Source organism: Emydura macquarii, unplaced genomic scaffold (assembly GCF_026122565.2).
Source record: "Emydura macquarii macquarii isolate MOO-44397 ecotype Brisbane River unplaced genomic scaffold, CSIRO-AGI_Emac_v2 contig_1045, whole genome shotgun sequence".
Classification (NCBI taxonomy): Eukaryota; Metazoa; Chordata; order Testudines; family Chelidae; genus Emydura; species Emydura macquarii.
The window spans coordinates 16,722,508-16,749,295 of NW_027131182.1; the positions used below are offsets into that span (position 1 = coordinate 16,722,508).

General features: G+C 40.7%; 1 long non-coding RNA gene across 1 annotated transcript; it reads right to left on the reverse strand.

Annotated features, from left to right (window-relative positions):
- Positions 1-756: 756 nt before the first annotated feature.
- On the reverse strand, positions 757-8,893 carry LOC137151315 (uncharacterized). Its single transcript, XR_010919248.1, has 3 exons — positions 8,835-8,893; positions 6,526-6,664; positions 757-1,091 (listed from the first exon to the last, which is right to left on the reverse strand). It is a non-coding gene; the product is annotated as an uncharacterized lncRNA (long non-coding RNA).
- Between the last annotated feature and the right edge of the window lie 17,895 nt (positions 8,894-26,788).

The following is a 26,788-nucleotide window of genomic DNA, read 5'->3' on the forward strand; positions in this document are numbered from 1 at the left end:
AATGTCTTCAGTTTAAGATATAGCTCAGTCATTTTAGATACCTACAGAATGTTAGGCAAAAGTGAAAAAATGTTCTTTCTGCACAGACTTCTTAATAATAGAGACATTATTTTCTGTATAAGCAATTTAGTTAAAGTAGGAAAATTGTACAAACATTCTGCACTATTATAAAAATGCAACTCTTTGATATATGACAGGTGGTGTAGTTTTTTTTGTTTTTGTTTTTTTTTTAAACCATCAAGACATTCTGCATAACACCTTGTAATTAATCTTAATTTTGACTGAATGTCATATATTCAATATTGTGATTATTTATGTGGTTCTGATTGCTTCAGTGTAGGATCATTGCAAAAATATTAAATAGTAAAGATTTTCATGTGTTTTGTAGATATGAGCCAGGAGTTAGGATTAGCAAGGCATGGCCTGTAAAGTGTAATGATAATAAGGGTTTTCTTAGGATTTGAGTCCAATGTCCTATGAATATTTAATTAAAGTCCCTGTAATTTAGGGCTGTTTTTACCTCACTGCTAGTTGATCAAAGAAAACCAGTTTGGTACATTATTACAATTTTTATTCAAGAGCACTAATAGCTACAAAGTTAAAACAATTCTTATACTTCCTTAAATTATTAAACTATGTGATCATTAATATTGATATTACAATAAAACTGAGTTAGTCCAATCAAAGAGTTAACAATAATACTACTTAAAATTGGATAATTATTAAAAAAACAATTTAAGACCAACAAATGGTGAAGTTATTGCGAGAGCACAATCAGTAATCAAATCACAAAGTTAACTTAATACAAATGATTACATGACTTATTTAATCTTCCTATTTCTATGTGGTTTATTTAGCATCTTATACTTTCCCTTGTGGAAAGGATAGGTTAAGGTTTAAATCTGTATGTATCCCATATGACTCTTACAGATATATGATAAGATTTACTTTGAACCTATGCTAGTTAATACCCAATGGTACCTTACACTATGGGCTTATGTGCACATGTGATTACTATTATGGATACACACACCCCCTAAAGAAAGGCTTGCACAGGTGTCTTCTGGCAGGTGTCCCTGAAGAGGTGTGTCCTGTTAAGGAGACAAAAAGAATAAAGTTACTTAAAAAAGGAAAAAGTATCTGCTCGTTAGCTTTCTTGTCTTGTGGAACTTCAATCAGTAACTGCAGTTGGAGAACCAGGCAATGTTTTCGGGCTCAGGTACCATCACGTTAGTGAGCATCATTCTCGGGTCAACTGCGTGGTCTATGATATCTTGGTCTCTACTCTCCTTGGTAGAAGAAGGAGCATCAGCCAAGTTGTCATTATGATGACATTTCTTTCTCATTTACCTAGTCTTGTATGGGTGAAACGCAGGCTGGTATCATCCAAAAACCTCCCCTATAATCTTCTGATTGAATCAGGAGATCACAAGTTTCTCACCCCAAACTGCACTGTCCAGTCCTGATTAGATGATGTCGTTCTGACTCTTGGTCCACTTTTGGGGTTCTCCTTTTATAATACTACTTCTTAGTCATGTCCATCACTCTGTGTTTGTCCTAAATAAGCAACATTGAGGGAATAATAGAAGGTGATGAATATCAATATGATCTCAATCCCTTGTGTTTAGGTGAACAGCTGAGACTTTTCAATGGCCTCTTGACTACAAACCTGTTGTCTTCCTGGTCATGACTTATGACCCATTGCCCTTTGACTTACAAAAATATAAAAGTAGTTCCTTACCACTCACACAACTCATGCTTTACTTCCTCAAGATGGAGAAGACCTCATAAATAAAATAAGAATTGGCAGAACTGTCACCACATCTGGGAGACTGGGTGAATTAATTGCTTAATTAATTAAATTTAGTTTAATTTAATTTAATTAATAAATTAAGTGCTTAATTTGTGCGAGGGCTTGCCAGGGCTGAGCCCCAGCACCTCTGAGCTTGCTGCATCAGTTATGAAAATAAAAACATTGCTTGCGCTTCGGCACCTCTTTCATTAAGCACTGGGTTAAAGGTTATCTTACTCTCTTAAGGCTCAAAGTCAGTCTGCTGCAAAGCTATTTATTAAATCTATTAACATACACTTATTAAAATATAACCAATTAAAGTTTATACTCTGTCTGTACATGACTATAGGCCTATAAGTCCTGCAAATGGCTAATAGAAGAGTGCTTTAAAGGGGACTTGAATAGAAAGTGCAAAAGATTATTGAAAACAAAGAGATACTTAATGACTGCTTAAACAATTAATGGGATAATTGATTATCACTTCTTCTTTGTCTTTTGTGGCAAAGTCAGTTAAGTCAATGAAAATATTTCCATTGACTTCAGTGGGATTTGGATCAGTCCCTTAGTGAAGAGCACATATCAGTTCGGCAGAGCAGATATCAGTTTAATAGCTGACAAATCTCCTTTATCTGTATCTTAAGCTTTTGAGGGATGGAATTGACAATTTGATTTATCCTTTCTAGCTCTGGCTCCTAATTAAGAAGCCTGATGGATGCCCAGCATATCAGATATGAATTGTACAGTACCTGCTGTATTAATATTGGTCAATTTCATTCTTAGTGTCCTATAATTATGCTTCATGACAGATGTATTTCTGTATCCTGGATTAGGCTATCCAGATGCTAAGGGCAGGCATCAATTTAATAGCTGTGTGATGAGGCATCTACCCCACATTGGCTGCTAAAGGGCTAACAGAGCTCTAGAAAGGCTGCATAAGAGGCAGCCAATTAGAGATGGTCTGAGATGAGCAGCCAGTCAGGGCCAGGCAGGCCCATATAAGAAAAGATGCAGGGCAGAGCAAAGGGAGTCATCCCCTGGAGCTTGAAGAGGGAGGACTGCTGCCTTGTAGGCTGAGAGCAGCTAGCAGCCTGGACACAGAGCTGTGCTGCAGACAGGGACCTGGGGAGCTAAAGACAGTTCCTGGCTGGTGGAGACATGCAGGCTGTGAGGCCCTGACACAAGGGTGAAGAGGGTGCTGGGACTGCAGGAAAGTGGTCCAGGGAAAGATATGGAGGAATTGGAGGGGATACAGCAACAGTCTACCATCTACAGGGTCCATGGGCCAGGACCCAGAGTAGTGGGTGGGCCTGGATCCCTCTATCCTCTTTGCCACAGGAGCAGTGGCTGGACAATTGGCTGCAGTAGCCACTGAGGTAAGTGGCTACACAGCAGACTGCAGATCCCCCTGAAATGGGGGGAACAGAGTGTGGCACGGCTGGAGGGCTGTGGCACTGAAGAGGACGCTGCGGTCCTGGGAGTGACGTGGGTTCCAGAGAAGAAGTGATGGTGGTGAAGCACCACCAGCAGGGGGTGAACTGGCAAGCAAAGTTAATCCCCGTGACTGCTAGCAGGATGTGCCAGAATGGTGAGTTCACCCCGTATCACAAAATGATACATCTCTTCAATCTATAATCTAAACTTTCAAGGGACAGATTTGAGAATCAGTTACCTCTTTTTGTAGATGGTCAGTCTGATAGCTAGCTTGCCTAGTGGTTAGGCAGTGGCCCCAAAGTTTTTTCTAGCCTAGTTATTGTAGAAAGAACCCTGACTGGGTAGCGCCAGTTTTTAAAAAAGGCTCCAGAAGCGATCCCGGCAATTACAGGCTGGTAAACCTAACTTCAGTAGGCTTGAAACTATAGTAAAGAACAGAATTATCAGACACATAGATAAATATGCTTTGTTGGAGGAGAGTCAACATGGTTTTTGTAAAGGGAAATCATGCCTAACCAATCTACTAGATTTCTTTGAGGGGGTCAACAAGCATATAGACGGGGGTCCAGTGTACTTAGATTTTCAGAAAGCCTTTGACAAGGTCCCTCACCAAGGCTCTTAAACAAAGTAATGTCATGGAATAAGAGGGAAGGTCCTCTTCTGGATTAGTAACTGGTTAAAAGATAGGAAACAAAGGGTGGGAATAAATGGTCAGTTTGCAGAATAGAGAGACTTAAATAGTGGTGTTCCCCTCAGGGATCTGTACAGGGACCAGTACTGTTCAACATATTCATAAATGATCTGGAAAAAGGGGTGAACAGTGAGGTGGCAAATTGCAGATGATAACTATCTTGAGAAATTTTGTAAGTTCAAAGCAGACTGTGAAGAGTTACAAAGGGATCTCACAAAACTGGGTGACTGGGCAACAAAATGGCAGATGAAATTCAAGATTGATAAATGCAAAGCGATGCACACTGGAAAACATTATCCCAACTATTCATATAAAATGATAGGGTCTAAATTAGCTGTTACCACTCAAGAAAGAGATCTTGAAGTCATTGTGGATGGTGATCTGTAAACATCCACTCATGTGCAGCAGCAGTCAAAATAGCTAACAGAATGTTGGAAATCATTAGGAAGGGGCTAGATAAAAAGATATAAAATATTATATTGCCTCTTTATAAATCCATGGTATGCCCACATCTTGAAAACTGTGTGCAGATCTGGTCACCCCATCTCAAAAAAGGTGTATGAGAATTGGAAAAGGTACAGAAAAGGACAACTGAAATGATTAGGGATATGGAAAAGCTTTCGTATGAGGAGAGATTAATAAGACTAAGACTTCAGCTTGGAAAAGACACAACTAAGGGGTGATATGATAAAGGTCTATGAAATCATGTCTGTTGTGGAGAAAACAAATAAGTGTTATTTACTCATTCTCCTGACAAAAGTATGGGTCATCAAATGAAATTAATAGGTAGCATAGTCAACCAAAGGGACCAGGCGGGGCAGGTGGATCTGGATCACTGCTTCCAGAGGAGCCTTAACAATGCAGTAGCCACACCTCTCACAGCTCCAGACATCAGCTTCACTTCCCAGTGTAGTCTATAGCTTCTTATCTCCTTCCCCTGGGCTACCAGAGCCTTTTTAAACTATGCTTTCATCTGAAGCACCCCCTGCAGCTGCTGAGGGGTGGGGCGTCCCTAGCGCAGTACTGCTCTGTGCCTTGCCCAGGCTTAGCCTGGGGTGTTTGGCCCTAATTAAAGAGCATGATGGATAATATTCATCCTATCAGATATGATTTGTACACTACCTTCCATAATGTTGGTCAGTTTCATTTTTAACTATCCTAGTGTTATGCTTCATGACAGATGTATTTCGGTATCCGGGATTAGGATACCCAAAGGGTCTCTTTCTGTTTGCATGGTAATGAAGCAACCCCAAAGGTGCTGAAAACAGTCAATGGGGTTGATGAGATTTTTATGCAAACCAGCTAAATCAATATGCTGCTCACATTCCACAAGTGAAAGTGCACGTTGGGAGTGACAATACCAATTTTTTTTAAATACAGACCATAATCAATATGACCAGCCTCATTAGTCTAATTTGCCTCCACTCAGCTGCAGAATAGATATGATAGAATGCAGGAGCACTGTTTGGTGCCAGGTGAAATGTTAACTCCAGCTCTACTTTCCCCACTCCTTCCCCAACTCCACTTTCCCCACAAGGTGCTTTGAGGAAGATCTGAGGGACCTCTTGGTGTCAACTGACAGAGGGCACAGAGGTGCATAAGGGTTATAGCAATCTCCTAGGTCTGATAGCTACATATTAGCTCATCAAAGAATGTCATATGAGGTCTCTACTGAAAGCTTGCGTCACACTGGTCCTCATAATCACTGTATGTAAGAAGTTAAGAATATAATTTTCAGTATATATACCTAAGGTGTGTGAGTTGGGGCTGGTCACCAAAAGGTGAGAAGCAGATTTCTTTTAGGCAAGTAATGTTTATATATCTGACTACATGTAACACTGAGTAGTGTATGGTTCACAATGAACAGCCATTTACAGTCTGAGTTGAATGCTATGAAGGGAATGTTTGAACTTCTAGAGAGGGAATTTACAAGACGAAATAAACTAGGAAAGGAGGGAGTCCTGTTGACAAGGGAATACCGTGGTTTTTTTGGATTATAGCTGTAGGCACAGAGCTATACTCTGGATCCTTTATGGAGGAGACAAGATGAGGGTGTGGCTTGTTTCATGAAAAAGGGATCACAGCCTACCTGGCTGAAAAACGCTGGTGAGCAATAGTAGGTTCTGGAATGAATGTTATGATTTTATTTTATATGTCACCCTTTGTTTCCAATACTTCCAGCTGCTTGCTTCTCCTTGAATCTCCGCTCTTTGTTAAATAAACTTCCTCTTGTCCTGTGTGTTGAGTGGAGCAGTGAGCCTGAGGTGTAAGTGGTAAGCTGAGGTGTACTATTCCTGTGGGAGGTGAGACTCTGTGAGTGTCCAGTGAATCGAGGCTTGGATACTCCCGGGGGATGCTCAGAGATTGGCGTTTACTGACTGCCAACCAGTAGAGAGAACAGGGCCTGCGGAGGTCTGGAGAGGTGTGTTTGTAGTGCGAGAGGCTGGTAGTGTTGGGGAACTGACCCATGTCAGGTGCAGACAAGGCTTCCTTACGCTAAGAGCAAATGGTAGCAAGGTGCCCCCAGGAATGACTCAGAAGGGCTATAAATGTGGCTGCCTGGGAGGCAGAGGGTAAAATATCTGAGAAGACATTGTGAATGTCAGCTCACCACTGGTGCCTCCTTGTGGCTGGACATGGCGTGGCAGCTTTCTCTCAGCTGAGATCTGTTGCCACCGGCTGCTCCACCTCTTCCTGTGACTTGGGCCTCCAGTCAGGCCACTTCAAAGTCTTTCCTCTTCCAGGCTAGTCTGTGAACAAAAAAATCCAGGGGTATTAACACAACAGACTGAGTTAATATGGGGGAGGGGAATGCCTCTCTCTCAGGGAGTATCTGGATCAGACCCTCCCCTTCCCTAAGAGAGGGTCCTTGAGGCAGCTGTTGTCAGGGCAGTTCCTGCTTTCACTTGGCCTTTCCTCAGGAGCTGAGGTTTGCAGATCTGTTCTCTTCCCTACTCGGCCCACCGGTGAGCTTTGCATGTCTTGCAGGTGTGGTGGGATGGAGCCAAGAGCAGCTCCTTAACTCCTGCTTGTCCAGCGTGGGGTCACTCCATCACAATAGGGGTCACAGGAATTAACTGAACCCAAATTGGGTTGTTTCTCTGGTTAGGTTTGCATTCTCTCTCCCACCGCGCTCCATCCTTGTGCTGTATCTCTCTCCTATGAGAAGTATTGCAAAGATTCGGTTAAACAGCGAAGCCCTCTGCATCAGTGTGTTAACTGGAACTGCAAATATTTGCTATTATAGCCAAGGGGAATTGAGTGGGAAAGCAAGTGAGCCAGAACAAACAAAGGAAGAACACAGCAGAACAGACTTTGGGAGGGAACAGAGAGGAGGAACATCCCTTATGGCAATAGAGAAAGCTGATGGCCATGCTGATTCTTTTAGATCTGCCAGCTGGTGTTCTTAACATGCCTGCAGACCATTAAGAGGGCTAGATGGAGTTCTTTGAATTACTCTGCTCCTTCCTCTCTGAAAGGTCTTAATGGGCAACACTGAGCAATTGCTTTTCTGTGCTGAGATGTCTCTCATGCAGGATGCCCTGTGTGTAAAGGAGACCAGCAGGAATTTAGGGACGGGGTATGAAGTGGCAAGGGATGTGTATCATCCCACACTGGTGGCAAATCTGATGAAGAGTTCACATAGTCTTAGGGTGTAATAACTTAAATGATGAGTTCCCCTGGGGAATTCCTCCTACAAGAAGGATTGCAGGGGCATCTGTGGGGAAAGGACTCCCTGGCAATGTGAATCTGAGCAATGCTGCCAAGATGTCAGAATGGTTTCAGATGGTCTCTGATCTAATGAGGAAGCTCAGGTCCTACACACACACAAGGTTCTAGTCTTCTGCAGATTCCCTGGGATTGGCACAGATTAGGGATGATTTGTAGGGTTTCTGTGAAAGGATCCCTGTTGTCTTGTTACCATGAAGAATTTAGGGAAGCCAATTTGTTATTACCGAGAGAACTTTAGAGTACAAGATTAGCCCTAAAAACTACTGGTATGGTAGTTCGCTCTATTGGAATTTCCAGGGAGACAATCTTCCCTTGAAAGGACATGGATATAGCCCTCCGATCAAGATAGAATACATAAGATGTGATACTTCAAAAACAGATACCAAGTTTATTTAGAAGTGAATGGTTACATTAAGTAGAAAGAGATAGAAATCAAGTATGACATGTGACCATATAACTATATATTTATCAGAATACAATTTATTAGAAGATACAGTACACAAAATAGTACTTAGACTACTAAAACATATACGGTACAATAATGACTAACTTATTATATACCATATCACTATAATATTTGACACTTATTTTAACAATATATTAATTAATTTTATACATTAATACTTAACACTCTATACATATATTATTACTAAAAATCTCAACCATCTGTCATCCAGCAAGCGTTAGGCCAGGCGATTGTTGGATGGATAGAGAGGAAGAATCTCACTCAGACCACAAGCATTCAATTTTATGAACATGCAGACTCAGGTGGCCTTTTACTTACATAACCTTTAAAACATCCCTCTGTTTGTCAGGGAAGATCCTTCTGTTCTGTCCAAACATTGCTAAGAGAATTACCTCAGGCTCAGACATAGAGCAGGGACTCAGTTATCCTGGTTGCCAATAAACCCAAAGGCACCTGTGCAGAATTATTTTAGGCTCAGACACAGAGCGGGGACTCAGTTAGCCCAGTTGCCGTAAGCCCAGAAGCACCTATACTGCTCTCGGACACAAGGATCACTTGGGCCCAGACACAGAGCAGGGACTCAGTTAGCCCGTTTGACTGTAAGCCCAGGATCACTGGTGTGGTTTCCAATAGAAGGATTACTCTGGCTTGGACATAAAGCAGGGACTCAGTTAGCCCGGTTGTCCAAGCCTAAAGCGCACCCTTGCTTGGATGATGCTCACCGCTGTTCAAGATGAAGCTCCTGTTCTTTCCGCCGTTGGTTCCTCGATCTGCAGCTTTGTGGTAATCTTCAGTTCTTTAGTCATGTCCACTCTCTACAAAGCTTAGCCTGCTAGCAGTTGGCTATATATAGCTGTCAGAAGTCAAAGTGGGTAGGGGAGGGGTGATGTTAGGAGGAAGTTCATCCAAAGGTCACCCAAGCTCAGCCAATCAGCTTGAAGGTTACCTAATATGCTAATTAAGCCATACCTGCTATGTTAATCAGGTTCTGATGTACAAAGGCTCTAAGCCAATCAATACTTAATATGCTAATTAGCCTTGGCTCCTATGCTAATTAGAAAGGCAGGGTTACGTTAGGAATGAGAAGGTCAAAATGGAGAGGGGAGGGGCTAGGAGTGAGGAGAAAGTTAGTAGTGAACAGAGGGGAGCCATTTTCTAATTGCCAACACCAGATTCACTTGCTTATTTTTATCCTAAAAATCCTTTTCCTAAAAACTTATCAATATTTTAAATACCACAGAATGTCCAGACACTGATACCACTCTTTATTTATCCAGTTAATTACTCTTATTTTTGTTATAATTTTAAACCCCTTCTGAGGCTTTTCTGCAACCCATTACCTGACTATTCTACCTAGCAGATTCAAAACGAAAATCTCAGATACAGTCTGATTTTGGGAAAACTCCACAAGGAGAGTCTCTGTTTTCTTCCCTATCCCATGTCATTTCCACATGATTTTTTCCTAGGAAGATGTAATCTGACCCTCTGCAACCTACAGAAGCATAATTAAGTCTGCTCTCTGTTTGCTCACAGGGGCACCTTAAGGAGGGTAGGAGGGAAGTGTCCATGAGAGAGCAGGCCAGCTACAAAGGAAGGTGCAAACTCCTTAGTCCTACTCTGTGCTGCAATGCTCCAGGAATGGCATGAAGCCCTTCCTCATTCCACATGTCACAGTAGTGCTGGAAAGGTCGGCCCTGCTCCTATCTCTTTGTTTGGTTAGGGGATGGGCACAGAGGGAGGAGCTTGGCTCTCCACTCCCTCACAAATGTTGTGCTTCTCTGAAATGCATCCCTCTCCAAGATACAGCTCTGCTCCACCTCTGATGTGAGCCACTGGCTAATCATTGGTCCATACTATAGATTAAGGTATATGTTTAGCAGCCTAATTAGTAACCATAATAACAGAACTGGTTCATGGTGACCTGGATGCATACTCTCAAAGTTCATAACCATTTTATTTAAAGTTCTGTAGCCCTAATGCAACCAAACATTGGTTTCAGAGGAATTTTTGCTACAGAACGGGACTCTAAATATGCTGCATCTCATGTCTTATTCCTTGAAGTGAAAAAGCTGGTAAAATATTTTTCATTAAATGCAGAGTAGTTTTGCATTGTAAAAATAATTAAGTATTGAAAATATAATTATCTGACATCAAGATAATAAAAGATATGAAGAACGTCTAATAAAAATACAATCCCTATAGATGTGAACTCATTATTCTGGCAATATAAGCTAGAAACTTCGGATACTGGACTGCGCAGACTTGTCTACCACCCATTGGAAAGTCAGGGGTTAAATAAGCCATTGGAGATGTTTTTCTGCAAGCATTAGAAACCAATTCAGAATGTAAAAGAAGAGAATCAAAATATGAAAGCTATTGAGTTGAAACAAAGGGCCTGACCATGCAACGCTTAATCATGTGAGGAGGCCCAAAGCCTGTTCCCAGTTCATGCCATGGTCTAGATGCTTTCAGCATTTCCTACAAGTCACAGTAAATTTAATTTGCCAACTATTTTTGGTGGAAGTCCTATTGCCTATGTATAGCATAAAATGGCCTGAATTTCAGCTGCAGCTGATTGAGCACCTGCTGCTTCCACTGAAGTCATGGGCCTTATGAATTTCACCCTTAGAGCCCAGTCCTGGAAGTATTCCTTGCATGGAACTGTCATTGGGCTCCCTGAATCAATAATAAGTTAAACTTCAGTCAGGAGTTGCAGACACTCAACCAATCAGTTTGCAATTCTCTTGAACTTTTTTTTATAGTTTTATAAGTATTTAAACCTGCCCTCATTAGATGCACTAATTCTTAGGCAGGATAAAGATCCAAGTGCAGCAAAGCACTTCAGCATGGTCTTAAATCCAACAGTGGGACTTAAGCATGTGTTTAAAGTTAATCTTATGCATGAAAACTTTGCTGAACTAGGGCCTTACACCACAAAAAGATTGAACTGATAAAGCTACCTTTAAATAGTACAGCTACTTTTGATAACTTATTTTCTTAAATGTTTAGCAGATTGACCCATGATAGTACTATGCTGTGCAACACTGTAATTTTTATCATGTCAACTCCAGATTCTGCAAAGGTCAAGCATATAGCTAGGCTTGGCAGAATTAATTTAAAAAAAAATAATTTCAATGGATAATATCAAAGTTTATTTTTAATCACTTTTTTATTTATACAATTTAAATTTTCACAGTTGCAGGAAACTGTTGGCGGGGAGCAGACAATAATTTAATGACAATAGAAATTGAGATTAAAAAAATTTAAAGCTTTATAACCAGGAAAACACAATTTGTCAACATCCTGTGTCAAAACATACAAAGTAACTATCCCTAATTCAGACTATAATAACTTCACAAGCAGCATTTTACTTACTTTGCCTATCTGTAAATTTAGATTATCAATGGAAATATGTTTTCCTTGTTTGTGTGTGTACAGTGAAATTGACATTAACTAACATTTACTGAAAAAAGTTTAATCCTTCCAAGCCTACTTGTTGAGGAAGCATAGAAAATGAAGACTCCAAAAGTACTTAGAATTTAGCCACTAAAAGGCATTTCCATTGTCAATGGTAACGATTTATGAAAAAACCCACCCTTAATTAAAACGTGTCTTGTTTGTGGAAAGCATTAGAACCTCAGTTCCAATTGTTATGGAAAGCTCACATTTGATCAGGTTAGCTGTATTGTTATACTTCAGACTAATAGCGGTTTCTTGGTGTTTCCTGTTTAGTTAGTCATGTTTACATTCAGGTACATCTGTAAATCTCAGCTAAGGATGGAATGGAAACATGTTGGATAGTAATTGGCAGGCATATTTCTGGGTGATTTAGAAGTTAGCCTACAACCTGCAAACCAACCAAATCTGGTCCTGATTCTGACCCCAATTCTGTAGCAGTTACTCATTCAGAGTAGTGGTAATTCCAGCATGTAATTCTATTTTAGTTAATTGTTGACGGTCATTGGCACGTCCTATCTCACTTCAACATCACACTTGTGCGTTGATCTTGTGGCATTCTGTCTTCTTTAGGTTCTGCAAGAGGGCTCTGTAAGAGCTACAGCAAATCTGAAACTGAAGAGACAGCAGGCAGATATGTAAACAGAAGAGGAATGGGAGAAAGATGTGGCCTGAGCAAGTTTGGTATTATTGCTTTCTAAACTACCTTTATAAATTAAGCATGGCAGCAGAAACAAACTTATACATTTATGTTTAAGGCTTTAAAAATATTTCAGGATGTACTGTTTCAACAGTCCTGTCAGATAACTGAAGTTTTTTAAATTAGTCAATTAAAAAAAATCAAGTTGACAGTATCCCTTTAAGTTCCAAGACTATATATACTATTTCAGGACTTTTATCTGCTTTAGCACTCTAGGTATTTTATAATGTGTGAGTTAAATACCATTAGATTGTATAACAAAATATACACACTTTACCTAAACACTGGTAATATTTTTGAAAGATATTTCTCCCATTCTGCCATAGTTCTTTTCCACAGTATGTACAACTGGTGTCTTCCAGATACATTGCATGATGTTGTTTTAATGTCTCTGGTATATAATCCTAATTCCACAGTTCAGTTTTATACTTTATCATGCCATCAATGTTCAAACAAAACTCCCTATTGATTTCAGTACTGAGTTCTGCTTAAAAATAGCACAATTGATTCGGACCCCATGACAGTCTTGAAATACAAATAAATAGTTTATTTACAAAGGGATATATTATCAGATTTTATCACTGGGTTAAATTCTCCTCTCTTAGCTATTATTTAAAGAAGACAATTAAATTAAGTATATTTTTCTGTAGTGCAAAAGATGTATTTTCAGAGATCTTTATTAATAAAATAACAACATGTTCCAGCTTCCTCCTTATGTTTCAGCAAAATGGAAGTCTCAAAAGAATCTTTTCAGTGCAGTGTTAGATTAACATAGAACTGTTATAATATACCCAATTGGGTTTTGTTCATGAACATACACTGCAACAACTTATTGGGCATGACTCCCTATGCACTTTCCTTTCCTGTGATTTCCTTTTACATAAGAGGATCTATCTTTTCTTGTTTCAGACATTGTTCAGCCTTATTAATTAATAGCCAAGACAAGGTTACTGAAATTGGTGGCTCTGTCTCCCTCTGGGAATTACAACCCAAATACATTAGTTTTAGAAATCTCACTCCCATAGGTACATTTCCCTTTTTTGCCCTATTTTTTTATTCTGAGTGCTGGGAAGGGGTACTTCTTACAGCTGCTATCTGGAAGATTTTGGGTGACAGTGTGAGCTACATCAAGAACAGTGTGTGTTGCTGAAATTGTTGTCATAAGAGAAAATGTAACTCATAGCTACTGTTGGGAGTTGAAGTCCGAACCTGGAAGCACCGCCTAGTGGCGGTGATCTGGGCCGTATCCAGAGCCCGCACATGGGGGGGGGGAGGAAACGGTACACTTTACTGGGGCCCGGATGCCCTGGCGGGGTGGGAGGCCCAGCCCAGGCTGCAACCCCACTACCATGAGGAAAAAAATTTTCATGGCTCATGAGATTATATGTATAGAATGAAGGATTGTGGTACGTGTGTGGGAGGGGGCCCGTGTTACAAGCTTGTACTGGGCCCGAAAAAATTATGCTTGGGCCCTGGCCATATCACCCAATGGCAAGAGCCAGTGGTAGAGAACTTAGGCCCTCTTTGCTCGACTGGGTTCTAACCCAGGACTCTGTGAATAATAGCTCAGATATGTGGATTAGGGGCAGGCACCCTTATGCCTGTTCCCTGGTCCACTTCCTACCCCAGTTTTGGTTCCTTCGTCAGTGTCACTTGTCTGGTTTTTGCATTCCCCCTGGAATTCTTTCTGATTGCACTCTGGGACGTCTTCCTCTATCAGCTTTGACCTGTCATTCTCCACCTCTGTTGGGTGAAGAGCCAACTAGTGTGTGTAGCTAGTTGAGGCATATTCATTCATTGTTTTCTGCCATACTAAATTTAATTCTGGAACTGTCAGGTACCATATTTTAAAAGGAACATGACAAATTCAGGATTAAAGGAAATCTGAGACTGTCACAACACTCTGAAGTTGCTGAATGTTAAATATTTAATGTTGCACAGTATGTTTGTTCAGTAACTAAAGGGTTAATTATCTCACATGGGTGAACCTGCAGTTCATGGGCTTGATTTTAATTTCACTAACACCCCTGTAAATAGGAATAATTCTCTTAAAGGCAATGGAGTTAAAGTGGTATGAAGCAGATAAGTGAGATCATTCTAATACCCATTGCCCCATTTTGGGAATTCTGTTTGCTTTTGATGTATGAGATCCTGAAATCTCTCAAATCTAAGTGTAAGTATGGTCACATTAGACACAGTGATAAAAGGGACCACAAGGTTATTCTTGTTTGCTTCTAGAAACTTACCTAAGCTGGAAACAAAAATGCTTAGGCAGAAAAAGAGGGCTCAATTCAAATCTCACTTGATGTAGTCAGGAGTAACTCCATAAAAGGTAACATCTTTAGTATGTACAGATAGCTTAAGTAGAATAGGAGTCAGGTATCATACATTTCAGAATGGGAGAGCATTGATATTGACTTCAGATCATAAACTTTTTGTTAAAAACCCTAGATCAAAATGGATACGGGCATCTTCATCAGCTGCTAGATTATAAATATAGACACTGATATGGTTTTAGCACTATTACATTAAAAATATGCCATCTGAAAAGCAGAAATGATGACATGTCATATCATTAGGCATATACATTGAAAAATCCAACATATTTTGGTCCCATTTTTTATTTCTTTTTTTGGAGGAATTTCTCATTACTTGCAACAGTGGATATGGTGAATGTTTTGGATGAATATTCACATTAGAGGGATTTTAGGTTTTCTTAAAAAAGAAAGTCTGGTAATGACCCTGCTATTTAATTTGCCTACTGCTTCCCATTAAAACGTACTCGTGCTCCGAGCAGAAATCTCAGAAGCCTGTTAGCCTCTGGGTCCAGTTGCTGAGTGGGCATCATATTTAGGTCCATGGAAGGCCCTTCCCTGCATCTTCTGCATTGCCTGGATCGACTACAGAGTCTTTAGTCTCCATTATGTCTATGGAGGGGGTTGCCTCTCTCACCAGTCTCCACTCTTTCATTTCTATCCACTTCTCTTTCTAGGACTTCTTCCTTCTAGGCCAGGAGATAAGTAGTTTGGGGTACTTAAAAGGGAATGGTACCCCTAATGTTTCTTCTGGAGTGCCTTCCTCAGGCTCCTGCACTAAGGGAAGCTTCTGTAAGGGTTCAGGGAAATGTATCCAATCTTGGCTTAATATCCCTGGATAGGTAAGATCCAGAAACATGCATACCTTCATCCAGCCTTGGTTACCATCAACAGTCAATTTTACTAGCATGCTGGGGTACTGTACAATTTCTCCATGGGTGCATTTAATCGGGATTTCCCCCATGCCAGTTTCCCTCCCGTTCCCATTACCCACCCCCAGACAAATGTCTGGTCACATTGAGTCCACGGGGGCCAGTGTTCCTTGGCCATTCACCTCTGCTGGAGCTGAGTTTCCCTCCTGTCAATGCAACCTTACTCCTTTTTTGGGGAGGTGGACTAATGGTGTCGACCAGAGAGCCCATCTCCCATCGACTGAGCAGTTCTACATGACCTACTGCATTGATCACTGAGGAACCCACAGTGTAAACATACCTGAGGCAGCCTGATGTGGGACTGTTGCCTCTCTCTTATCCCAGGCCGTTTTGCGTCCCCATCTCTGTCTGTTCTCCTTCTTTTATAGCTGGGCTCGTTTTCCTTATTGGTCCCCGTTGTGGGTACTTGGCTCCATGATTAGCAGTTCTGGCAGCTGTGCTGAGGTGTAGTCAGCTTGGTTTCCTAGAAGGCAGGGAAGAATCTCCTTTTTCTTCTGTCTAGGCTCAGTATGAGGTTTGTAAACCGCATTACAAGGTAACTTACTCAGTGAGCACCCACTTAGTCCTCAGTTCTGCAAGGTACTTAAGCAGATACCTAGCTATAAGCATGTGAGTTAGTCCCCTTGACTTGAGTGGAACTACTCAGATACAAAGATAGACAAGTGCTTAAGAATCTTGCTGAACTGGACCCTTCATTGACTTATTATCCAATCCTGAAATCAAGCAGGCAGAAAAGTCCAGCTTTTTGGAACAGCACCTTCTCTCTCTCAAGACCCTAGACAGGAAAACTATTTCAGGACAAACAAGAAAAAACTAGAAAAATGTGAAAGCAATGGCTTTGCAAAGTTGCATAGTGCGCCACCAGTGGAACACTTTTTTTTTTTTTTTTTACAGATTGAGAAGTAAATTACAAGACCGTTAAAAAATGAAATCCTTGGTTAAATATGGTGGGATTAAACAGACTATTCCTTTCATTGAACATCCAATATTTGATAAAATGGAAGTCCTTCTAGAAGTAGAAAGAATTTCTGATGCTCCTTGTATATTCAATTAATTAAAGAAACATTTTAAAATGTAAAGTATGACTGTGCATTCTTTGCTAAAACCACATGTATTGATCAGAGAGCAAGAGAAAGGAGACAATGGAGTAACCTCCTTTAAAATCTCTTCTTTTAATCTACCTATGCCGTGTTGCCTACTAAACACATGACAATGGTGAGGCAGCTGTTGTGCTGTGAGCTCTAGTAATCATATATGTCTCACTGTTACCTTATTCTCTCCTTGTCTCTCACATTTGCGAGTTGTCTCTTGTCCTATGCTAAGTCCTGTAAACTCTTTGGAGCTGGGACTTTTCATTATATGTATGTTCAATGCATAGCACAATAGGATCCTGATTGGAAACCTCTAAGTGCTACTGTAATACAAATAAGAATTAATAATAATTTTCTGGGTGGTAAAATCTAGGGGTGAAATTCTGGCTCTATTGAAGTCAATGGGATTTTTGCCACTGACTTCACAGAGATCAGGATTTCACCTTCGCTAATATGTCCTGAATAGCCTGGGACCTACCTAGCTGAGAGACTACACTTCTCCCTATGCAACAATACTGCTGCAGCTATAGATAAAGCACTTGAGCTGGAATTCCCTCAGTACAATAGAGACAGAACTGCCAGCAGAACATCCTCCACAGGATTCACTTTATTTTGAGGATGTTGTGGGGTGAGCAAGTTCCAATCTGTTGACCTTCCAGTCATACTGCAAAGGCCATCTCTTCTCCCTGGGATCTGAGAGGGTGAAGTCTCATGGTAGGAATTTGGAAGTGGTTTTTAAAAATATGTAGGGCTGTCAATTAATCACAGTTAAAGCATGCAATTAATGCAAAACAAATTAACTATATTAAAAAAGTCATGATTAATCAGACTGTAAAAAAGATCAAAGAAATAGTATTTTTCAATTCACCTCATATAAGTCCACTCAGTCCTACTTCTTGTTCAGCCAATCGCTAAGACAAATAAGTTTGTTTATATTTATGGGAGATAATGCTGCCCACTTCTTATTTATAATATCACTTGAAAGTAAGACCAGGCGTTTGCATGGCACTGTTGTAGCCAGAATTGCAAGGTATTTACGTGGCAAATATGCTAAACATTCAAATACCCCTTCATGCTTCAACTCGTAGGCTCTAAAGTTTTACATTGTTTTGTTTTTGAGTGCAGTTATGTAAAAAAAATTCTACTTTTGTAAGTTGTACTTTCATGATAAAGCTATTGCACTATAGTACTTGTATGAGGTGAATTGAAATATTATTTTACTTACAATGCAAATATTTGTAATGAAAATAATATAAAGTGAGCACTGTACACTTTGTATTCTGTGTTGTAATTGAAATCAATATATTTGAAAATATAGAAAAACAAATTGGTATTGTTTAAAAGTGCAATTAAGACTGAGAGTAATTGTGATTTTTTTTTTTTTTGTTTAATTCTCACGATTAATTGTGATTTTTAAAAAATTGTTTGACAGCCCTAAAAATATGTATAGTTTCTTTTTTGTTGCCAGGGCTATTGTTGGCTGAGAGTAAAAGTTAGTCATTTTAGGACTGTATATTTAAAAACGTATCAGGAGTGCCTAGGGGTCTGTGATAGATGCTCTTTATTTATTTTGATTTATTAGACCTGTTAATCAGCTATTGTACTGGATAAAATATTAATGGAGTCTGAAATTTAGAAAACACCCCTCAGGAGTGAAACTTGTGAAAAAAGAGGTTTTTTTTTTCCACTACCTTGTACTTTGTTTCCAACAATCAATGAGATAAAGACTCAGCAAGCAATGTTGGGCCTGCATGGAGTTCTACAAGGACAGACAATGAGAAAGCTGCTGGATGGAAATATTGAAAGTCACCTAAGTGTGGGCTCTGTGATTCTACCCACACCACTGAAGAATAAATGCATTCAAGAAGTTAAACTCTTATACGTTTCTTACTGGAGATCTAGTTTCAATGGGACTGATAGTCTCTTTGCTTCAAGCCCGATTCTCGTTGTTACAGAAGAGCTCTGCGTAGCAAAAATACTTATTTTGTAAAGCATTCTCCTTTAGAGCTCCATAAACATTGAGGGTGAGCACTAGGCACTGCCCCACATGTTCTGCTAAAAAAAAATTGAGCTGTCATGTCCTTAACTCTATACTTTGCCTAATTGTTTTCTATCACACAACATGCAGTAATATTGTGCTTACAATAATCACCCTTGGAAGGAAGGGACTGTGGTATTTGTTCCACAGAAAAGCTCTAGCTGATGTATATAATGTAACTTCATTCCCACTTCTGTTAAATTAAATCAATATTTTAAATATCCTGAGTACAAAACACTTTGTTTCTCTCTATTATTACAAAGCCTGAAGGAAAAAGCAGGAAGTTGTCCTTATTTCCTTAGCAACAGAGTCAGGTGTGATTTATAATACCATGCCTCACAACAGCTATCTCTAGGTAAAAAACTAAACTGTAAAACCAACTGTTGTGTGTGGATGTGGTTGAGGAAAGGCACTGGAACAAAAATACAGAGGGCATCAAACAGGAAACAAATCTAAAAGAAGCAGGAGGTGAAAATGAAATAATTCAGATAGTATAAATACCTCAATTTAGTCTGACAAATGCTCCGTCTCTGAAGAAATAAACACTTTAAAGTCAACCAGTCAGGACCTAGTTGACACACGAAGATCTGAGTTACTACTTGCCTAGGCTCTGTCCTGACTCACAAGGTGATACCACAGTGTCATCTGAACAATAATTCAGAACATTCATGTGAAAAAGAGGAATAGTGTCACATCAGAGAGTAATTTCAGTAATGGTTCACCATTAAAAAGTCTGCATTTACCAACAGTTGCTATACTGCATACGTGAGATAGCACACTTATTTCCAATTCTAAGTGTAGAGATTTACTTCTGCATCTCATATCACAGTGCTGAAAATGTTGGGTTTCTAATGGCAACTATAACATTGAGGGTTGCCAGATGGTGCTATTACAGGTAGTAGTACAAGTTTGTTTAAAGGACAGCACAGACAATTGGTTCTTGGAGAAATGTTTATTGTTAGTTGTGGTGCAATTCACTTTAGAAGCTGAGCATATCAATGCTAAAGTCTATTCTTCTTTAGTCTAAGAGCTTGGCTAAGTCACAAGTGAACACTTAGTTCACAGCAAACTTGACTAGCATACTGCACATTAAGTGTCTGTGTGGACTCTGCTAATGCACTTGGTGCACTTTGATCTACACCACTTTGAAATGGGAGTAGATTGAAGTGCACTAGGAAACTTTTAAGTGTGCAGCAGAAGGGTCCGCATGTGCAGTATGACAGTGTGGGTTAGATTTGCATCTCAACTTGCTATGAGCTAAGTGTTCATAAACATGCCCTAACAATAATTTTTGGATACAAAGCTGTTGCCTGCAGATTATGCCCACACAAGCAAACAAAACATTACACAGTATCAAAATATTACAGTCCACACTAACTTACCGTTACAAAACCCCAGATTCACAAAAGGGACTTGGGTGTTGGAACACTGAGCACTGCAAAACCTGGAAAATTACTAGAACAGTGAGGTCCACAAATCCTGAGTTAGGCACCTAGGCTCCTTATACAGTGAATGTGGAGTGAGCTGTGCTCAAGAATGGGATCCATGAAAATCTGCATGCTATGCAGAAGACCACCTAAACTAGCCATTGGAAAATGCCAGCAAGAGTGTTGTGTCCTGAGCCTCACCCTTTCACAGTGCTAGGCACCTATCCTTGCTTGTGATCAGCAGTCCATGGAGCGCTGTTCTGGAGTCAGGCAGTTTAGGCGTCTAAGCCACTTCTTGCAAGAATCAGTTAGGAGACTTTTTAATACCACATAAAAGAGCTGGAGGTGGTGCCCACCTTATAACTTTTAGCCTAGTGGTTAGGGTACTCACCCATGAGCTGGGAGATGTAATTCCCTCCCCTCTCCTCCCCCCCGCCTGATGGGGAGGAAGGATTTGAACAGGGTTCTCTCACTTCTGGGCTATGGGCCATTCTAGTGTAGAGTCCTCTCAGTCTGTCCTATTGAAGCTTTTCTCCTTTGGATAACAAATATAGAGTCATTAAGCCAAAGAGAGTGGGAACGACTCTATAGCTGGGTGGATAGGGTAACCATCTGGGAGGTGGGAGCCCCAGTATCCAATCCCCTTGGCCCATTGACTCTGTTCATTTACTTCAAAGTGGAACAGCTGCAACAGGAGAAAATGAAGGGACCCCATCTCAGAATAGCCCATAGGCCAGTGGTAGGGCGTGTTCCTAAATGGTGGGAGACCCCTGGTCAAATCCTTTCTCTCCATCAGATAAAGAGGGGAATTGAATGTGGATCTCTGTAGGCATGCGTGGCCATCCCTCTTGCTCAATATCTGAGGGAGGCCATGCCCCGTCACTGTCACACCTGTCATGGCAAGCTCAAATAGGGGAATTAGCTGTCTCTGAAGCCCTGACCGTCTAGCCAGGGCAGGACAATAAGCTGATAATGACATCCTGGCCCTCAGGCAGGGGCAGGGCTAGCAAGCAGTCTAGAGGGCTTTGACTCCCAGATATGGTGGGCAGAGCTAGCAAACAGTCTAGGGACTCTGGTCTTGTAGCAGGGCAGAGCTATAAAGAAGTCTAGGGCTCCAGCCCTCAGCAAACAGCAAGCAAATGGTCTATGGCTGGGGTCTCTTGGACAGGGCAGGGCAAGCAAACTGTCTAAAGGGATTTGGCCTTCTGGTAGGATGGAGCCAGCAAAGCAAACAGTCTAGGGACTCTGACCTTTTAGCTGGGCAGAGCGATAAAGCAGTCTAGGAGTCTAGGTGCCCAGGCCCTTAGGCAGGGTGGAGCACCAGTTAGGGGGCTGTGGCGTAAAATCAAGGCAGAGCAGTCAAGAGTCTAGGGGTCTAGGCCTTCAGGCAGGGTGGGACACCAAACACAGGCCTCCTGGCCTAAAGTGGGGATGCTGCCACCATAGGGATGGGATGGTAGGGGGATCCAGGCCCATCTTACTCCACTGGGTCAAAGCCCAGGGCCCTATCAGTGGCAGAGGGTTCTACCTCTGAGTCAGTGGGGTCCTGAACAAAACACACTGATGTATCTCCAGGCCACAGCTCAACCAGATTATAGTCCAGTTCTCCTGGGCCACTTCCAACATCCCTGGGATTCGGTACTTCCATGCTATAGGTGTCCTCCATCTCCCTAGGGCAGATGACCAGCAGCTCCTCAGTGTCTCAGTCAGCCAGCTGCTCTGGCATGTCTTCAGTATGGCGGGGATCCTCTATGGGCTTCAGCAGCAAGCGACATGTGATTATCTCCCTCAGCAACTCCAGCCCAACTGAGCTGGAGAGCCTGCCTCTTCTACTTCCACTTCCTGTGCCTCTTTTCTGTTTCTGGTGGGGCTAGTGTAGCCTTCCTAGCTCTGCCCCCAAAGGGCCAGATTGTGGTCCTTCCTGGTCAGTCCTGAGGGAGGCCACATCCTCCTCTGGCTAGACTTTGAATGGAGCCTGTGACAGGGTTTGGGGTGCACTGCAGACCAATGGGGGGTTTTGTCACTGCCTGCCTTGTGACTGCGAGTGCCTCACAAAGCCTAACGGCTGTAGCTCCCCACTTGGGTCATATCCTGAGAGTCTATAGGCTAGACAGCCCTCGTTCAGCAGTTCTGACCTCAGCAGCCTGTGTACAGTCCCACTCTGGCTTCCACCAGCCTTGGTTGCTATTTGCAGGTGACCCCCAATGCAATCTCAGTCCCAGATTTTCCAAAACTGTGTGCTCTCCAATGTCTAGTCCTCTCCTGGACACTTCAGATAGATAAAGAGGTTCATTTGTTCCTCTAAAGACACAAAACCACATCACAGCTTATTAACTTAACTGAGGTAAATACAGCCTTCCATTTAAACACAGCACTGGAATTATATTAATAGTAAAACAAGTTTATTAACAAAAGAAGATAGGATTTTAACTGAATGCAAGTTTAAGAGAGAAAGTTAGTAAGGGTTATATGCAAATCAAAGTCAAAACACACATCTAAATGTCTAAAACTTAATCTAACAAGATACTGGTTTTTTCAAGATGGTTTCTTTCACTAGATAGTCTTCTTCCCAGCCATTGCTGACTTTCTATCCATCAAGACTTTCTACAGAAGCACCAGGAACTGGCTTCCCTTGTCTTTGTGTAAGCAGGTTTCTCATCTATATTCAGTTCTTAGAGATTTCAGCTCCGCCTCCCCCTTGCTTAAAGGACCCATCTTTCTCAGTTTGTGAGAGTTCCTTGTGTCTGTCTAGTGATTGAGGTCAAAGATGGTTTCTGTCTTTGCTTATACAGTATCTTCCAAAGTTCAATTACTTTGTTTCAAGAGGCAGGATAATCTCGTGTTGTTTTTCCATTTCTGTGGGCTTCCCAGCCCCTTGTATGTAAATATGCCTTCCATAGTTTTGATTCCACCAGGCTTAATTTACATAGGAAGCAGGTAAATAGCGACTTTCTCTCCTGCCTGGGAGAGAACCTGTTTCTCTCTGTTTGATCCAGATTTTAAAGCATAATATCACTAAGTATCCATTTTCCTCATATAGTGTTAATACATACACTCCACAATCTGAATCACCAGTGTGTCATTAGCTTTCAGAAAAGACATTGCTCGATACACTTTTATAATACAGTAATATTGTATACAATCAGTTGATTCAATTGTTTATCACTTGAAGTTCAGTCCCCGTCTTTCTAGACCAGTAAACTGTTGCAATGCATTCTTTGAAAAGTAAAACCCAGACCAAGCTTCTCTCTCCTGCTGGGTGTAAATGCCATGCTGTCTACTGCCCCACTTGTTTGTTTGATAGATAGCTTTGTTTAGCTGATATGTAAAAATGGACCTTCATTGTCTCTGCCTAATGACCGGGCTGGTCCAAGAAGCAAATACACATTCCTTTGTTTAGGGCAGACCTGACACGCCTGGTTTAAACACACTTGAGTAATAAATCCACAACTCTTAATACACTCCGTGTACATACATCAGCAACAATATTAATAAACAGTGAATTATTAGTTTTCAAATGATACTTCACAAGGCATATTTTGTGTTGTAAGATGCGGGGACACAAGGACCCTTGCTCCACTCGGTCTCTCCCTCCTAAGCAGCTGGGAGAATACAGGGACTGCTCTCTCCTTTCACTCGTGCAGACAGAAATAACCCCTGTGGGTGCAGGAGAGTCAGGAGGCATGATCCCATGCTGTCCACATTCCCCAGCCCATGGAGCAGGCCAAGTGCCCTGCATGGAACAGATAGCTGGGAAGCTCCAGGAGGAAACTTCAGACCAGTTTCTACATGGTTCTATCTGGCTCTGAATGAACTTGCACTACATGAAATGAGCAGTTCGGGGAAGTGTTCTCTCAGCATCAGTATTACCAACTCAAACATATCAATTATTAAGGAAAAGTGACTCAAGAAATTAATTTACCTCAATAATGGGAATTATATTAGTCCAGTATATCCTCTCTCTGTCCTGCTGGGATCTTTGCTGCTGCTGTGCCATTTTTAATTTGCAGAATATCTTTCTTTAAATTCATTGTAATTCAAAGACAGTAATCTTAAACATTAAAGTGTTGAGTGCAGGAGGCTTTGACCTTCCATCCAAAATGCTGCTGCGCTGACAATGCTTTATGTCTAGAGGAAACATCTCAGTAGCAAGTAGTCACGATGAAACCATGTTATTAGAACACCTAAAAAAGACAGGCTTCAGTCAGTTGTTTAAAGTCAAAGTTTCTTTGCCAGAATCTTTATTCAAACTGTGCAAGTCAGAACACATCATTTACTGTAATTTACTGTAATTAGCTGTAAAATCATTCTTTCCGTCATTATAATATTCTTCCCTTTATGTGGTGATTGGTCTGTTATTTTACTGCAATGCCAGTTTAGGTTTTTTGGAGGTCTTCAAAAAGCCAGGTACTTAGAATTACATTTACATCACTGATCCATCTGGGAGCACCTGTCATGGCTTTATTCCATCCTAGTTAACCACTGTATATCGTTGTAAGTAAGATTGTGTTTACCATCACTTTTGAGTTTTCAAATTTTCACTGCTATGGGTTCTATTTAAATGGCTTTACTACACAGTGGAGTCTTCTTTGTGGGATATCTCTTTAAATAAATGTGCACAGTAGCAGGGTTGTCTCCTCCCACTTCTTTGCAAAGATTTTCAAATCACTTGGATTTTGTACTCTTGTTGAGTGGTTATTCACCTCCTGACCCCTTGCAACATCACTACAGGTTAGTCCTTGGAAAAAATTATCACTGGATGCTTATTGTAAAAAAACTTATTTTAGTGTGTATTTTCCCTTAAAACAATTATCACTGTAGTTTACCCCCAAATGAACGTCTTGGTTGCTTCATTTCTCTCTTGAAGAGCTTTTCTGAGAGAGTGTTCTCATTAAAAAATTCTTAACTCAGCTGCTGGAATTCTCATCCTTTCATAGCCAACACTTGATTTTTTTTTAAAACTATTGAAGATGTTTCCTGAAAGTCTTTTTCATTGTGGTATGTCTTTATACATCTGTTTTTGAAAAAAACAGACACAGGGTTGGTCCAAAATATTGGAACAAGTGCTCCAGATCCAAATTTTTGCACATGGCCCCTGCCATCTCTATAATGGGCTGAAACAAACCTGGAATTTGACATCCCGGAACCATGGGATGTTTGAAGATGAGATTCAGACTCTGAAGCTTAGATCTGACCTTTGCAAGTATCTAAAGGGAATATACATCTTCAAAAGCAGAAGTCTTCAGAGGCTGTCACCTTACAACTTTTGGCACAAATACAGAGCCTACAGCATGTTCAGTTTCAACAAAGATTACACACAAAATTGGGTCCAAGCCCAACAACAGATGCTAATCTCTCAACCTCTGAGTATGTTCAGATCTAAGGCCTAAATACAGCAAAATACTTAAGCATTTGATCAGTTTTAGTGAGCTTTGGATCAGGCCCTATATGCATAATTTTAAGCGTATGAACAGTCCCCTTAAAGTCAGTGGGACTACTCATTTGCTTAAACTTAGGAACTTACCTTTGTACCTTGCTAAACATAAATTCTGAACACACTCTGTAACTTGGGTCTCTCTCCAAAGTTCTGTAGTAATGTACATTACCTACTGAAGACTGTGACACAAAGAATTATAAAAAAGAGATAATAAAGGATCACCTGTGCCTCCCCCTACAAGTGAAGGAAATTTTGCATGTACCCACTTGATACTAATGGATGATTCCTGATTAGCACTTCATGGGAAGATAAAAAAAAATCAGACTTTCTTCATCCTTACACCAATGTAAATCAGGAAAACTCCAGTGAACCAATGGGATAAGAGAGAAGGTCCTCTCATGGATCAGTAACAGGTTAAAAGATAGGAAACAAAACAAAAGATAGGAATAAATTGTCAGTTTTCAGAATGGAGAGAGGTAAAGAGTGGTGTCCTCCAAAGATCTGTTCTGGGACTAGTGCTGTTTAACATATCATAAATGATCTGGGAAAAGGGGTAAACAACAAGATGGCAAAGTTTGCAGATGATACAAAATTACTCAAGATAGTTAAGCCCACAGCACACTGCAAAGAGTTGCAAAATAATCTTACAAAACTGGGTGACTGGGCAACAAAATCGCAGTTGAAATTCAATGTTGATAAATGCCAAGTAATGCACATTGGAAAACATAATCCCAATTATACATACAAAATGAAGGGGTCTATATTAGCTGTTAGCACTCAGCTGAGATCTTGGACTCACTATGGATAGTTCTCTGAAAACATCCACTCAGTGTGCAGTGGCAGTCAAAAAAGCTAACAGAATGTTAGGAACCATTAGGAAAGTGATAGATAATAAGACAGTAAATATCATAATGCCAGTATATAAATGGTATGCTCATAGCTTGAATACTACATTCAGTTCTGGTCACCCCATCTCAAAAAAGATATATTAGAATTGGAAAAAGTATGGAAATTAAGGGTGTGCAAAAGCTTCCATATGAGGAGAGAGAAATAAAACTGGGACTTTTCAACTTGGAAAAGAGATGACTAAGGAGGGATATGGTAATGGTCTATAAAATCATGAATGGTGTGGAGAAAGTGAATAAGGAAGTCTTATTTACCCCCTTCACATAACACAAGAACCAGAGGTCACCTGATGAAATTAATAGGCAGCAGGTTTAAAACAAACACAAGGAAGTACTTCTTCACATAACATAGAGTCAACCTGTGTATCTTATTGC